The following is a 15,866-nucleotide window of genomic DNA, read 5'->3' on the forward strand; positions in this document are numbered from 1 at the left end:
AGCAGCGGCACCATAAATTTGCTTATCTGCTGTATACACATGCACAATTCACACATTAGAAAACAGTTTAGAAATGGATTTGGTTTGCTTTTCTCTTAAGAAAAAGGCTTCCAGGGATGATGGAGCAGGTTCCAGAAGTCCCACGAATCCCAGGTTGTTCAGAAGCATCTCTCTGGCCAAGTGACCTTGAACAAGTCATTTAAACTCTGGGTGTTTCTATCCTTCCCTGTAATGTGAATTTGAAGCCAAATCAATGTTATGGTTTACATGATTAATTTCCTTATCAGACCAAGGTTTCTTTCTCTCTTCCTAAAATTACCCTGGTGGGTGTTTGACATCCAGGGCTAGCCAGCTTCACTTCCATGCTCCTGTTCAGGGAGCTTCCCTCAGATTCTATCGTTTGGGTGGGCCTGGCCGTGACCTTCAGAGGGACACCAACAGCTCTGTTCAGACTGAGTTCTCCCACTATGGCCTTGGCTCCACTGGGGATCACTAGAGAGCACCACTCCTCCAGTTAGAGACGGTGGTTCCACACACCGCAATGAGCAGCTGGATGAGCTTAGAAAGTCCCTTAAATGGCTTAGAAACCGAAATCTAAAAAAGTGGGAGGAACAGGCTCATAGGGATGGCTGAAAAATTAAAAACAGTGGTTTGCCCCCTGCACCAGTGGTTCTTGTGTCTCAGAACTCATCGGGGTCACCTGGAGGGCTTGTTAAACTTGGGTGACTAGACCAACACCCCCAAATTTCTGAGTGGGTAGATCTGGGCTGGGGCCCCAATATAGGCATTTCTAACAAGTTCCCAGGTGATGCCAGGGCCATGGTCCTGAAGCCACATTCCAAGAACTACCATGCTGGCCTTGGTCCACATGCATCCTGATCTCTAGTGAGACGGCCCCCAGCCCAGGAAGGGAGATACTGATGGAGAACCCTCCCTGCCCAGAGCGATGGACAGGGAAAGCCCTGAGCTTCTGAGAATGGAGTGACTCAGTTTCCCAGGCACAATCAGATGAGGCTTCATAGAAGGGGTATACCCTCCCACTCTCTTTTCTAGGGAGAACTGGGGAGCCAGCTCAGGACTTTTTATAGGATTTCAGGACCCTGAATCTCCCCTACCCCACTCCATATGGGGTCTTTGCTGCTGGGGCATAGAGAAGGGAGCTGGGGAGGGGGAGAGAGGCTTCCAGGTGGGGGCTACCTGTATCCCCACTCTTTGGCTTTGTGCAGAGTTCCAGGTGGGTGCGAGGGACATTGCAGAAGGTTTTGTTGGTAACTGCTCTCGCTAGCTCACTATCTCCACTGATTCAGCCTGCTTGGCTGCTGTAACGGAATACCTGAGGCTGGGTAATTCATAAGGAATGGGAATTTATTTCTCACAGTTTTGGAGGCTGCCAAGTCTAAGATCAAGGTGCTGGTGAGGGCAGTGTCTGGGGAGGGCCTGGTCTCTACTTCTAAGGTAGCCCTGGTTGCTACGTCCTCTGTAGGGGACAAATGCTGTGTCCTCACGTGAGGAAGGGATGGAAAGGCACAAAGGAATGAGAGGCTCCCTTGCACTCCTCTTACACAACCATTCATCCTCACGACTAATCGCCTCCGGAAGGCCCTTGCACTCCTCTTACACAACCATTCATCCTCACGACTAATCGCCTCCGGAAGGCCCTTGCACTCCTCTTACACAACCATTCATCCTCACGACTAATCGCCTCCGGAAGGCCCCTCCTCTGTCATGCTTGGTCTGAGGTTCCAGTATATGAATTTTAAGAAACATCTTTCCAAATGATAGCAACCACCAAAAATGCTAGCTTCTGGGAGTGGGGAAGATGGGGGTGAGAAGCTGGGAGGTGATTCCAGGGTGACAGGAGAGGGGGAGAGAGAGAGAGGCCTGAGCAAGGTGGGGACGTAGAGGTTCCTTCGGCACAGTCTTCTACATATCCAGTACCTTGGTCCAGGCTCTCTTGCTGGGTAGTTTATAAGGAATAGAAGTGTATTTGCCTCATGGTTCTGGAGCCTGGGAAGGATAATTTATAAGGAATAGAAGTGTATTTGCCTCGTGTTTCTGGAGCCTGGGAAGTCCAAGACTGAGGGGCCTCATCTGGCGAGGGCCTTCTTACCGTGCCAGCTGGTGAAGGAGAGTGCACGTGAGACTGAGGGCTGACCGTTTTAATGACAGATCACTCTTGTAATGACGTGCTCACTCCCATGGTGATAGCATTAATTCATTCTCAAGGGCAGAGTCCTTATGACCTAAGCACCCCTTACAGGTCCCACCTCTCAACACTGTTGCATTGGGGTACACATTCAGGTCACAGCAGGCAGAGAGCCAGCCTTAACTGGAGAGGTCATCACCAGGTTATAGGAACTCACGCTGACCTCATTCCGGTCATCCCCTTTGCAGCAGGCAGCAGCCGGGACAACAGTCAGGGGACCAGGGATGAGGCACAGGGTTGCTGGTGCCAGTGCTGGGGATGGTGCTGGGGTGCAGGTCTTTAAGGCTTTTGAACAGAATATGAAATTGCAGGCTTAAAATGAACAAGACCAAGTCTTATTAAACCGAAATGAAACTCTTTCAATAACACGAATAACTTGCCAAATCAAGCTGTCATTAAGGGATTCTGGTAGATAAAGGGAGTCTCCTGGGCACAGTTCTTGGGAAATGAAACCTTTTCATGTTCACACACCAAAGAGTAGAGACTTCTTAATAAACTTCTCACACTCACATTGGCCACATTATCTGGAGTCTTATTTTTATTGCACTACCCAAGGAGGGGACTTGGGAACTGGAGCAGGCTCCTGGTCGGGGTAGAAAGAATACCCTGTCCTGCACACTGAAATGACAGCCCTCTAATGCTCATCCCTCCCTGGACTCGAAACAACGCCTTTGTTAGTCCTAGACTGTCCTGACCACGAGGTTCCAGACTATTAGGAGTCTGTCTACTGTTTGTCTCAAATTCTTGTGCATGAAAATCAATTATACAGTATCTATAGTAGTAAAATGCAAGAAGTTGTGTTTTCCTAAGAAAATGGAATTTACAGTATCCATGGGAACGATTACCACCAAATGCTTAATTGCTTTATAAAAAGAAAATGTCACCAAACACAAACATCGAAAGCGCAGTATTAAATTAACAAGAGGGCTCTGGTTTCAAGCGAGTCCAACAAGACTTTTCATTAAGCGGTAACACTAACTAGATGTCTTTCCTAATGTGAAGTTTTATTTCAGTCCTCAACCTTTTCTAGAGTGGGGAAAAATAATATGGAAGCAAGTTCAAATGAAAATGCATCCCATAAAGTTCAACTTCTAGGAGCTATCTTGGGGTGCAAGCTGACCTCTTCCTTGTTTTACACTTACACATAAAAATTAGTGGGGAAGATTATCATGGTGAAAAGAGCATGGATGGGGACTTGAATTCTTGATTCCATCAAGTCCTGGATGGGGACTTGAAGTCTAGTCTTCACTCTGCTGTGACACATGACTCTGGCCAACACCTACCTAACCTGCTCCTGTCCAGCCTCAGTTTCCTCAACTATAAAATGAGATGAGGCCAGGTGCGGGGGCTCACATCTCTAATCCCAGCACTCTGGGAGGTTAAAGCAAGTGGATTGGTTGAGCTCAGGAGTTCGAGACCAGTCTGAACAGTAGTAAGAGCCTGTCTTTACTAAAAATAGAAAAACTAGCTGGGTATAGTGGTGGGTGCTTGTAGTCCTAGCTATTCAGGAGGCTGATGCAGGATTGCTTGGACCCAGGAGTTTGAAGTCACTGTGAGCTGTAGCACCATAGCATTCTATCCAGGGCAACAGAGAAAGACTCTGTTTTATTTATTTATTTATTTTGAGACAGAGCCTCAAGCTGTCCCCCTAGGTAGAGTGCCATGGCTTCACTGCTCACAGCAACCTCCAACTCTTGGGCTCAAGCGAGTCTCCTGCCTCAGCCTCCCAAGTAGCTGGGACCACAGGCGCCCGCCACAATGCCCGGCTATTTTTTGGTTGCAGCCGTCATTGTTGTTTGGTGGGCCCGGGCTGAATTCGAACCCGCCACCTTAGGTGTATGTGGCTGGCGCCTTAGTTGCTTAAGCCACAGGCGCCGAGCCAAAGACTCTGTTTTTAAAAAAGAGAAGAGGATAAAGCGGGAGGCTTGTAAGGCATCTTTCCATGTAACCTTCTACAATCTCAAGATGATGTCAGGTGCAAAGTTAAAACCTTGGCTGATTCTAGGACCGGGCATGAAATATATACAAGGTGAGCCTGGAGCATCTTGTAGTATCGGCAAGTGAGGAAGTGCTAAGAGCAAACACACACCAAGTCCTTAACAAGGTGGTATATCAAAGGAGCATAGGGGCCTCCGGAGGAGCTCGCAAAGGCTAAAGCTGAACAATTTGAGCAACAAAATATAAAGTAATGTGTTTGATTATAACCTGGGTATAAAATAATAGTATGTGGGAGAGGAAAACAGTAATCTGTTCCTTCTATCCATTTTAAGCTCTCCGGGGCCTGTAATTTAGATTGGCAAGACATATGGACAAGAGAGGAACTACCAGAAGTTCATTAACGTGTGCTTTGTGTGTACACCTGGCAGCACTCAGGGGTGGCTAGCACTTGGGCTTCTGGGCCATCGTAGGCTAGCAAGAAAAAGGGGGTTTGAAATTCAGGGCAAGGAAGGCAAGGTATGTGAAAGTGACCAGAAAAAGTATGGTAGATGGAGTAATTTTTAGTAAGATGTGTTATGCAGATTTAAGTCAGGCTCTTCCTTCGTTGCTGAAAGCCCTTAAAGGGTCCTCCTCTTCTGGCAAGGGATGGGGAGACACATTTCACAAAAGAAAATATCCTTTGCAAAAGCATCACTTGGGCCCTCTTTTTAGAGCTTTCCTTCCATCGGTTGGTTCTCAAACCGGTTGGTTTGAGCCTTTAGCTCAAAACAGTCCATACGCTGAAGAGGCATATTCTTCAGGTCCATACTGATATAAAAAATAAATAAATGGGACCGAGGAGATCAATCTCTCTTGTAGAAGAATATATAGATATTGAAGCTGGAGGGGGAGAGTTGCTTGAGGTCAGGAGTTGGAGATCAGCCTGAGCAGGAGGGAGACCCTGTCTCCACTAAAAATAGAAAAACTAGCCAGGCATCATGGTGGGCACCTGTAGTTCCAGCTACTTCCAAATCCCTTTTCCTTTGGCTAGCCTATGATGGCCCAGAAGCCCAAGTACTAGCCATCCCTGAGTGCTGCCAGGTGTACACACAAAGCACACATTAATAACTTGGGAGGCTGAGGCTGGAGGATAGCTTGAGCATAGGAGTTTTGAAGTTGCAGTGAGCTGTGATGATGCCATTACACTCTAGGCCAGGCAACAGAGTGAGACCCGGCCTCAAAAACAAAGACAAAAAACAAAATCTCCGGCCTGTGGACCCTGCCGAGGAAGCATCGTTAAAGTCTCTTCCACCGCCGTCATGTCTAAGTCAGAGTCTCCTAAAGAGCCCGAACAGCTACGGAAGCTCTTCATTGGAGGGTTGAGCTTTGAAATGACTGATGAGAGTCTGAGGAGCCATTCTGAGCAATGGGGACGCTCACAGACTGCATGGAAATGAGAGATCCAGACACCAAGCGCTCCAGGGGCTTTGGTCACATACCCACCATGGAGGAGGTGGATGCAGCAGTGAATGCAAGGCCACACAAGGTGGATGGAAGAGCTGTGGAAGCAGAGAGAGCTGTTTCCAGAGAAGATTCTCAAAGACCTGGTGCCCACTTAACTGTGAAAAAGATCTTTGCTGGTGGCATTAAAGAAGATACTGAAGAACATCACTTCAGAGACTGTTTTGAACAGTATGGGAAAATGGAAGTGAGTGGAATCATGACTGACCGAGGCAGTGGTGAGAAGAGGGGCTTTGCTTTTGTTACGTTTGATGACCATGATTCTGTGGATAAGACTGTCATTCAGAAATACCATACTGTGAATGGCCACAACTGTGAAGTGAGGAAAGCCCTATCAAAGCAAGAGATGGCCAGTGCTTCATCCAGCCAAAGAGGTCAAAGTGGTTCTGGAAACTTTGGTGGGGGTCGTGGAGGTGGTTTCGGTGAAATGACAACTTTGGCCGTGGAGGAAACGTCAGTGGTTGTGGTGGCTTTGGTGGCAGTCGTGGTGGTGGTGGATGTGGTGGCAATGGGGATGGCTACAGTGGATTTGGTAATGATGGGAGCAATTTTGGAGGTGGTGGAAGTTACAGTGATTTTGGCAATTACAACAATCAGTCATCAAATTTTGGACCCATGAAGGGAGGAAATTTTGGAGGCAGAAGCTCTGGCCCTTATGGTGGTGGCGGCCGATACTTTGCCAAACCACGAAACCAAGGTGGCAATGGTGGTTCCAGTAGCAGCAGCAGCTATGGCAGTGGCAGAAGATTTTAATTATTCCCAGGAAACAAAGCTTAGCAGGAGAGGAGAGCCAGAGAAGTGACAGGGAAGCTATAGGTTACAACAGATTTGTGACCTCAGCCAAGCACAGTGGTGGCAGGGCCAGGCTGCTACAAGGAAGGCATGTTTTAGACAATACTCATGCGTATGGGCAAAAAACTCGAGGACTGTATTTGTGACTAATTGTATAACAGGTTATTTTAGTTTCTGTTCTGTGGAAAGTGTAAAGCATTCCAACAAAGGGTTTTAATGTAGATTTTTTTTTTTTTTTGCACCCATGCTGTTGATGGCTAAATGTAATAGTCTGATCATGATGCTGAATAAATGTGTCTTTTGAAAGACAAAAAACCCCTCAAATCTCCCTTCCCCCTAATATGTAGAAGTGCATCCCGGGGTAGGGGTAGCATAACTCCACACTTGTAGGTGTGGGCCATGTACAGTGACTTCCTTTGTAAGGGAAGGTGTATGGGAAGGAGAGGTGGCAAGCAGCTTTGCAGTGACACACCTGACAAACTCTGCATGAGCTGGGCAATCAAGGCCAGCATCAGCAGTGATAAGCCATGCTGATAGTATGTGCCCTTGATACCAAGTGATGAGAAGGGCACTTTATTTCTGTGGTCTTTCCAAAAACACACAACCCTAGACAAATCATGAGAAAACTAGCAGAAAAACCCCAGTGAAGAACATTCTAAAAAATGCTGATTAGTGGGAGGCTGAGGCGGGTGGATTGCTTGAGCTCAGGAGTTGGAGACCAGCCTGAGCAAGCAAGAGAAAACATTAGCCAGGTGTCGTGGTGGGTCCCACCACGGTTATAGTCCCAGCTTATTTGGGAGGCTGCGGCAAGGGGAGTTTCGAGCCCAGGAGTTTGAGGTTGCTGTGAACTATGAGGATGCCATGGCACTCTACCCAGGGCAACTGAGGGACTCTGTCTCAAAAAAAAAAAAAAAAATACTGATTAGTATTTTTCATTTGAACTAAAATAGAATCTTGAGTTCCCACTTCCTCAGTCAACTAATGGACACCCTCTTGGCCTAGGGGACCTTAGAAATACCTTAAGGCTGAGTTGTGGGCACGAGAAAGGAGGTCAGACTTGCCCTGTCATGCCCCCTCCCTTCTTGGAGATGTCCTTTGTAACTCATGGACAGGCCTAAGGCGATGCAAGGTGAAGCATAAACCATACCTGTAAATCCTCAGTTTACCTAGCAGATCTCCAGTCTGAGTGTATGTCCTGTAGGCGACTTGTCTCTGATTAACAGATTTCCTTGTCTTAAAGCTTTCCAGCCTTTAGACAAAGCTTCATTTCTTTAACCAATTACAAATCAAAGAATCTTCAAACCCACTGATAACCTGTAAACACCATCCTCCCTTCAAGAAGTTCTGCCTTTTTGGGCCAAACTAATGTATCAATGTACACCTTCCATGCATTGATTGATTTATGACTTTATATTCAATTCCTGTCTCCCTGAAATATATAAAAGCAAACTGTAACTGAACCATGGTGTGGCCGCAGGGGTCCTCAAACTTTTTAAACAGGGGGCCAGTTCACTGTCCCTCATTCCATTGGGGGAGTCACTGCTAAGCAGGACAGGCAGCGGTGGCAAAAACACCTGATGGGTCGAATAAATGTCCTAGGCAGGCTGCATGAGGCCTGCGGGCCATAGTTTGAGGATGCCTGGATAGGCTTCTTGGGTGTAACATCAGGCATGGTACTTGAACTTGGCTCAGAATAAGCCTTGTTATTGTACAGAGTCTGAGTTCTTTCCCCTTGACATTCAAAACTATAAAGGCTACCCGAAACAGGCACTAGAAACTGTCTGAGGAGACGCGATGATTAAATGTAATGCGGTCTCCTGGATGAGATCCTGGGACAGAAAAAGAACATTAAGTTAAAAACTAAGAAAATCCTTGTAGGGGATGAACTTTAGTTAATGTTTCAGTATTGTGTCCTTCATTGTAACAGATGGACCATGCATGCTGGAGTCAGATGTTAATAACAGGGGCAACTGGGTGCAAGGTAGGTGGGAACTCTCTGTACTATCTTTGCAATTTTTCTGTAAACCTTAAACTGTTCTAAAATAAAGTTTATTTTATTTTATTTATTTATTTTGAGACAGAGTCGGTAGAGTGCCATGGTCAGATTGCTCACAGCAACCTCAAACTCTTGGGCTCAAGTGATTCTCTTGCCTCAGCCTCCCAGGTAGCTGGGACTACAGGCACCTGCCACAATGCCTGGCTATTTTTTTGTTGTAGTTGTCGTTGTTGTTTGGCAGGCCAGGGCTGGGTTCAAACCCACCAGCCCTGGTGTATGTGGCTGGTACCCTAGCTGTTGAGCTATAGGCGCCGAGCCTAAAATAAAGTTTATGTTAAAGAAAATGATAATCCTGGGGTTGACAAGGTTTTCAGAAATGATTTAGTAAGGACAAATGATTGAACCACATAGAAAGGCAGAATTAACAGAGGGTTTCCAATAAAGGATGAAAAAACTAGGATGTAATTCATCAGAAATCCTTTTCCCCTGAGCCGTCTAGTAGATGGAGCTGTCATGGTACGTGTGCAGTAAAGGGTTAACTCAGCAGGCCAATGTTGTCCAAATCCTGCTCCTTCCAAAGATCTTCAGGGCTGACCTTTGACCAGCTCCTGGAAGATAACCTCTAAGCCCTTGGGGTAAGTGTGTCTTTGCATGCCTGAGGCCTTGGGCTACACTGGATAGTTTATGCTAATAATGTGATTTATGTGAATGTCTGTTTTTGTTTGCCCTGGGGCCCTGAGCCATGCTGTACCGGTTTGACTTCTGAGGGAGGGTGCTAGAGACTGGGCTAGGGTCATAAGTATGATCTATGCTTACATGGCCACCAATAAAAACCCTGGACGCCAAGTCTGGTGTGAGCTTCCCTGGCTGGCAATACTTCCCATAGGTTGTCAATCATCATTGCTGGGAGAGGTGAGCCTGCTTGTGTGACTCTGCTGGGAGAGGACTCCTGAAACTCCTGCCTGGTTTCTTCTGAACACGACTCTACAGCCTGTTTTACTTTACTGAGTTTTTTTTTTTAATTTTATTATTATTATTATTATTTGCGGGTTTTGGCCAGGGCCGGGTTTGAACTCGCCACCTCTGATAAATGGGGCCAGCACCCTACTTCTTGAGCCACAGGCGCCGCCCCAACTTTCCTGATTTTCATCTGTATCCTTTTGCTGTAGTAAATCATAACCATGAGTATAACCGCTTTTTGAGGTCTATAAGTCCTTCTAGCAAATCATGAAATCTGAACCTGAGGATCCTCAGACACAAAATGGTCCAGAGACTGGAATTGTCATCCTCTTAACAGCTCTAACAAAGGAATAATAGGTCAGGTCCTGCTGGGCATTCCCTAACCTGGTGATTGTTTGAAAATATAAATTACCTGATCAATTAGCCCATTATCCATTTCCCTCCATTAATCCCCAATCAATGCCTCAGAACTTAGAAAAGCACAGATTCTGTTTCCTCTTCCCTCCAGCTCCTGACAGCCATTGTAATTTGGACATGATTTTTTTTTTCCTACGGTTTTAAAAGAGACACACAAAGGAATTCAATCATTTTTCTGCCTGATAACTCTCTACTCTCCCTGAGGACATGAATGCTACTTTTTCTCTTTCCAGTACCCCCAAAGCTGAGGCGGGTGATAAGGGCTTAATACATTCTAGCTCCAGTCTGGGGAGGTGAGAGAGTGGAGAGAAGACAGAAACTCTGAAAAAACAAGAGACTGAGATAAGGGCGCTGAGTTGGGGAACTCTGCTATGATTGAGGTATTTATTGGAGGTTAGTGGTAGAAGTTTCACTCCTGCCTCCACAGTTCTGTAACAGGGAATGTTATCTTCCCAATGGAGGGATTCATTTGCTTGGCAGATATCAAGTCAGTAGACACAGCCAAGTTGGCTGTAGCAAGGGCGTTTTATTACTTGGCACAAGTAAGAAGCACATGGGGGATAGTCCTCAAGCAGTGTGTCCTTGAACAAGAAGAGGGTTGGGCTGGTTTTAAGCACAGGATAATGAGGCATGATCTGATTGGATCTTGTAATAAGTTGGTACCGGGAAGCCTGATCTATTGGATCCTGCCATAGGGTAACGTCAGGGCTCAATTTGATCAGATTCTGGGTCCTGCCAGGTAGTCTTTATTCTTAATTCAGTTCCCACATCTTGGTCCAAGCCTTTAGGTTCTTCCCATAGTTGCACACTTGGTTCACATGACCCAGGCTGTTACAGGAAATCTGGTGGCAGCCTGAGCTTCAGTCAAGGAAGCTCCTGAGTGGTGGGGAGATCTCGAGTGCTGCAAGAAAAGTGAGTTTGGGGTGCTGGGAGGAATTTCTGAGCCACCTCCCCTCCCTCTGGCTGGGAAAGCCACCATGCCACCTGGGCCTGGACCCTATGGGAGTTGACAGGTGCAGAGGTTGGCCTGGTACAATTCAGGCCACCAGCCTCAGGGGGAAAGCCTCAGCTCCCAAGAGCCAAATGGAATCTTCAGTTGGAAGGAGCTGAGCCCTAAGGCCTTGGCCTGTCTTGGAGATAAAGAAGGTGGCACCAACAACCATGGTGGCCACTGGCCCATAAGGAAGGAGAGAAGGTTTTTCTATGTCCTGCTACCTCCAATGCCTTATTTTTATAAACTCAAGAGTCTCAAGTCAGCTTTCTCTTTGGTTTGGCCCATTGGTCACTGGTGGCCAGGGTCTATAGGCTAGGTGAGAGACGAGCTCATGGGCTCTGGCAAGAACACTTTTGGGGCTGGGCCACCACGTGGCCTTACCAGAACCTGACTCTGTTTAGATATACCCCAGTAACTTCTGGCTTCTCCTAAGCCCCCAAACCCACTGAGGCAGGAAACAGCTGGGGATTTCTAATTCCAATTTCTGCCTTGGGAATGAAGAAGAAGGTTTCCAGCTGGGTTTAAACACATTAATTCCCAAATTGAGTTTGGCTCTCCTGCTATTTAAAAACCCAATTTGGTAAGCACTTCACAGAGCAATAGCTCTGAAAAAGAAAGATTACTTTCCATTAGCCTGGCTTAGTAGAATGCATTGTTATTCAAAAGGCAGTCAAAGGGAATTTAAGTGGAATGTGGGTGTCAACGTCCAGGTGAAAACCAGTCTTCTGGATGTCTGGTCTCTCACACCTCCAGGGAACTGAGGAACTGGTGGTCTCTAGCTCCTTTTCAACTGTGCTTTTCAAACCTGTCTCACCCTCAAGGCAGCTGGGCAGCCCAGAGGCAGGGAATTGGTGATACAAAGAGGCCTCTTGCAGGCTGCCCACCTGGCTCTGGGACCAGAGTTGGGAGCAGTAAGGCAGGCCAGGAGAGCAGGTGGCCTTGACCTGGGGAGTGGAACTCAGTGAGGCCAACCCACCAAGGCTCAGCCTGTGCTCCGGCCATAAGATGCTGAGCCAAGATAGCTCATGTCTGTCCCTCACTTCCAGGACCATTTAAGAATTTCCTGGATGACTAAGCTCTACCTGAAACTGCCCCATTGCTGTAACTTCTGAAGTACCCCAGACCACATCCTCCCGCCCTCCTCAGGCCACGTTTGCTACTGTTCTGTTGTGAAAACCACAAGGGGGTTTCAGTCTAGGTCCAGCTGCTTATTCTATAAAAATCCAACTATTGGGCCACTGAGGATTTCCCAGGAAGAAAGGCACTTTTAATATGACAGGCATCTTGCTGGGAGAACGGGAGAAGCTGCTCCAATCTGTCTGACTAAAGGAGATCACTTGCTATTGCCTGAATTTCTCTTTATGCCAAGTCCTTGATCTTGGCGTTTGAAGATTGAAACCACAGACCATGTGGATAAGCAAAAGGACAGAGTTTATTGTCAGAGAAAGAAATAGATAAGGCAGCAGGACTTCTGGCAGTGCAAGTGGGGGAACCCAAATAGGAAACCCCCATGAGCCTTTTGTCTATGGGTTCATATACTGCCTATGAGCCGGGGGTCCTGGGGAGTGCATGTCTGGAACAAATCACAGTGGGCTAGGGGGAGCAGGCAAGAACAATTAGCAAATGAACATGGTCCTTACAGTCCCTGTCCCAAGTGAGGCAGCAAGGTGTATGCTTTCCACTTCAGGAGACACTGATCAGGCTGTTTTTCTGTGATCCTGCTTGAGTCCAGAGAATGTGATCTGGAAAAGGCCTGTTTGCCTAGGCCTAGAAAATGGGGGCGGGGGGGTCCCTGTCCAGAACATGTCCATTCACCCCCTTCTTCTCTCCCTACCCACACTCCTTGCTCCCAATAGGCTGCTCAGCACCCTGTCTGCTCATTTCTTTCTGAGAAATGCCACCTTGACTGGCAGGCAGGCTCGTCCCTGTCTTCCTCCCCCCTTTACCTAATGTTTGTTGAGCTTTGGGCTTGGTACTGGGTCAGGCAGTGATATAAAGGTGGGATTTATATCCTTAAAACTCAGCAGTGGATCAAAATATGGCAACATGTAGGAGATGAACCAATCCCACTCTGGAGGAAGTATGAGTAAGGGAAACTCTTGGAGGACATGGCCTGTCTTGAAGCCTAAGGAGCAGTGAGCTGCATGAAGGGAAGTGTAAGGGGGGAGGGATGGCAAGGGAGAAGAGGGAGAAAGGGTAGGTATGGTGGCCATTGGCCATCACTCAAGGCCACCCAGCTCTGAACCCTTTTCCTATGTCTGGGGAACTCTGTTTCCTAGGGGTCTTGATCAGTGGCAAGCCCACCATGTAAATGACAGAAAATTAGATGGTCTTATTCTCAGCTTTCCTTTTAGCTCAGAGAAAGGAAGGCACATGACCCAGGCCTCACCACTCTGGGCTGTTGCACTGTCTTTGACTAGGGAGCTGATGACATGAAGAGGCAGGGCCCTACAAGGTCCATTCTGCAATGGGGTGGATGCTTCATTGTCCACAGGCAGCAGTGGTTGTAGTTTTATCAGAAGTGACCAGGGTTTGGCTTTAGTGGTGTCAGCAGTGCAAACTGAGGGCTCTTGGGTCATAGGGATGCCATCTCAAGGGTCATTCTGTACCTTGACTTGAGACCTCTTCCTGGCCTTGGGACTTCCAGGCTGGGTTCAGAGAACCATACTGGAGCATGTAAGCTCTCCATTATCTTTTATTTTTATTTATTTTTTGAGACAGAGTTTCATTATGTCACCCTCGGTAGAGTGCCATGCATCACAGCTCACAGCAACCTCAAACTCTTGGGCTTAAGCGATTCTCTTGCCTTAGCCTCCCAAGTAGGTGAGACTACAGGCACCCACCACAATGTCCAGCTAACATTGTGGTTTGGCAGGTCCAGCCGGGTTTGAACCCACCAGCTCCAGTGTATGTGGCTGGTGCCCTAGCTGCTGAGCTACAGGTGCTGAACCTATCTTTTATTTTTAGTTAAATCTTTTATTTGGGACAATTATAAATGCAGAGGTACTAGTAAAAAGTAATATGGAGATTTTGTATACTCTATTCAACTTCCCCAAAAGGTAATATCCAAAAACCATTACAATGTCATAACCATTGATTATGACATGTGACAGTCAAGATTCAGAACATTTCCATCACCACAAGGTTGCCTTCTATCGTGCTTTTATAGCTATACCCACCTTGGTCCTGCTCTCACCCCTTTCTCATACTTCATTTCTATAATTTTGTCATTTTGAGAAAGTTGTATAAATGGAATCATGTATGTGCCATTTGGAGATCAGCTTTTTTCTTTTAGTGAAATTCTCTGGAAATTCATCCAGGCAGTTATGTGTGTTAATAGTTCAATCCTTATTATTGCTGAGTTGTAGTTCATGGGATGGAGGTATCATAATTTGTTTAACCATTCACCTATTGAAGAACATCTGAGTTGTTTCCAGTTTTGTATAAGTTTTGCATGTGCTTAAGTCTTCACGCTTCTGGGATAAATTCCCGGGAGTGCAATTACTAAGTCATGAGGTAGTTGTATGTTTAGTTTTTCAGAAAATTAAAACTATTTGCCAGAGTGACTACATCCTTTTGCATTCCTATCAGTATTGTATGAGAGATCCACATTCTTCTTATCCTCACCAGAATTTATTTGGTGTTGTCTGTGTTTTTTATTTCAGCTATTTTTTTTTTTTTTTTGGAGATAAAGTCTCAAGCTGTCGCCCTGGGTGAGTGCTGTGGGGTCACAGCTCACAGCAACCTCAAAACTCTTGGGCTTAAGCTATTCTCTTACCTCCACCTCCCAGGTAAGTGGGACTACAGGTGCCCGCCACAACACCCAGCTGTTTTTTTGTTGTGGTTGCCATTGTTGTTTTAGCTGGCCCAGGTCAGGTTTGAACCTGCCAGCCTTGGTGTATGTGACTGGTGCCCTACCCACTGAGCATGGGCACTGCCTATTTCAGCTATTTTTGATATGTGTATAGACATATTGGAACTTAAATATGCATTTTCCTAGTTGCTAATGATATCAAATATCTTTTCATGTGATTATTTGCCACCTCTAAATCCTCTTTGGTGAAATGGTCGCTCATGTCTTTTGCCCATTTCTAGTATTGTTAGACTTTTACTGTTGAGAGTTGGAAGTTCTTTATATATTCTAGATACTAATTCTTTGTCATAGTTGTGATTTGGAAATATTTTTTTCCAGGAATGTAGATTGTCTTTTCATCTTGTCTTTCACAGAGCAAAAGTTTTTTAATTTTGATGAGGTTCAAATTATCAAAGGTATGTCTTCTGGACTCACCCAGGGTGAGTGAATAGGTCTTAAATGACAAATCCATTCTAACATTTCAATCTTTTGACGTCTTTTTTTTTTTTTTCTCACTAAGTCTTTGAATTCCTTCCTCTACGTTAAACCAAGGCAAGTTGGGACTGTGGATCACTTTTTTGGTCCATGTTTCAGCCAAACAACCAAATTGTTATAGCCCTTTTAAATTCCCCAAGGTCAACATTAAAAGCAGAACACATCAATGCTGGACACTTTTCACGGGACACCGAGTTACCACACTGACCCATGGTGCTGTCAAGTTGACATACAAAATTAATTTTTATAGTCCAGCTAGTTTGTCTATTTTGTTTATCTTTTCAATAAACTCAGTTTCATTGATTTTTCTGTTGATTTTCTACTCTTGGTTTTATTTCTGCTCTCATCTTTATTAATTCCTTATTTCTGCTAATTTTTTTTTTTGCTTCTTTTTCTATTTTTTTGAGGTGTAAAGTTAGGTTGTTGACATAAGCTCTTTCTTTTTTTTTTAATGCAGTAATTTACCACTATAAGGCATGGGTTCAGTGGCTCACACCTGTAATCCTAGCATTCAGAGAAGCCCAGGCAGATGGATTGCTTGAGCTTAGCAGTTTGAGACCAGCCTGAGCAAGATTAAGATCCCCATCTCTACTTAAAAAAAAAAAGCCTGATATAGTGGCATATGTCTGTAGTCTCAGCTACTCTGGAGTCTGAGGCAAAAGGATTGCTCAAGCCTAAGAGTCTGAGGTTGCTGTGAGCTATGACACCATAGCAC

The 15,866-nt window shown here is 45.9% G+C and overlaps 1 pseudogene; it reads left to right on the plus strand.

Annotated features, from left to right (window-relative positions):
* The first annotated feature begins 5,438 nt into the window (after window positions 1-5,438).
* On the plus strand, window positions 5,439-6,397 carry LOC100949801 (annotated as a pseudogene).
* Window positions 6,398-15,866: the final 9,469 nt, after the last annotated feature.

This window comes from Otolemur garnettii, unplaced genomic scaffold, assembly GCF_000181295.1.
Source record: "Otolemur garnettii isolate 467f Iridium unplaced genomic scaffold, OtoGar3 scaffold00077, whole genome shotgun sequence".
Lineage (NCBI taxonomy): Eukaryota > Metazoa > Chordata > Mammalia > Primates > Galagidae > Otolemur > Otolemur garnettii.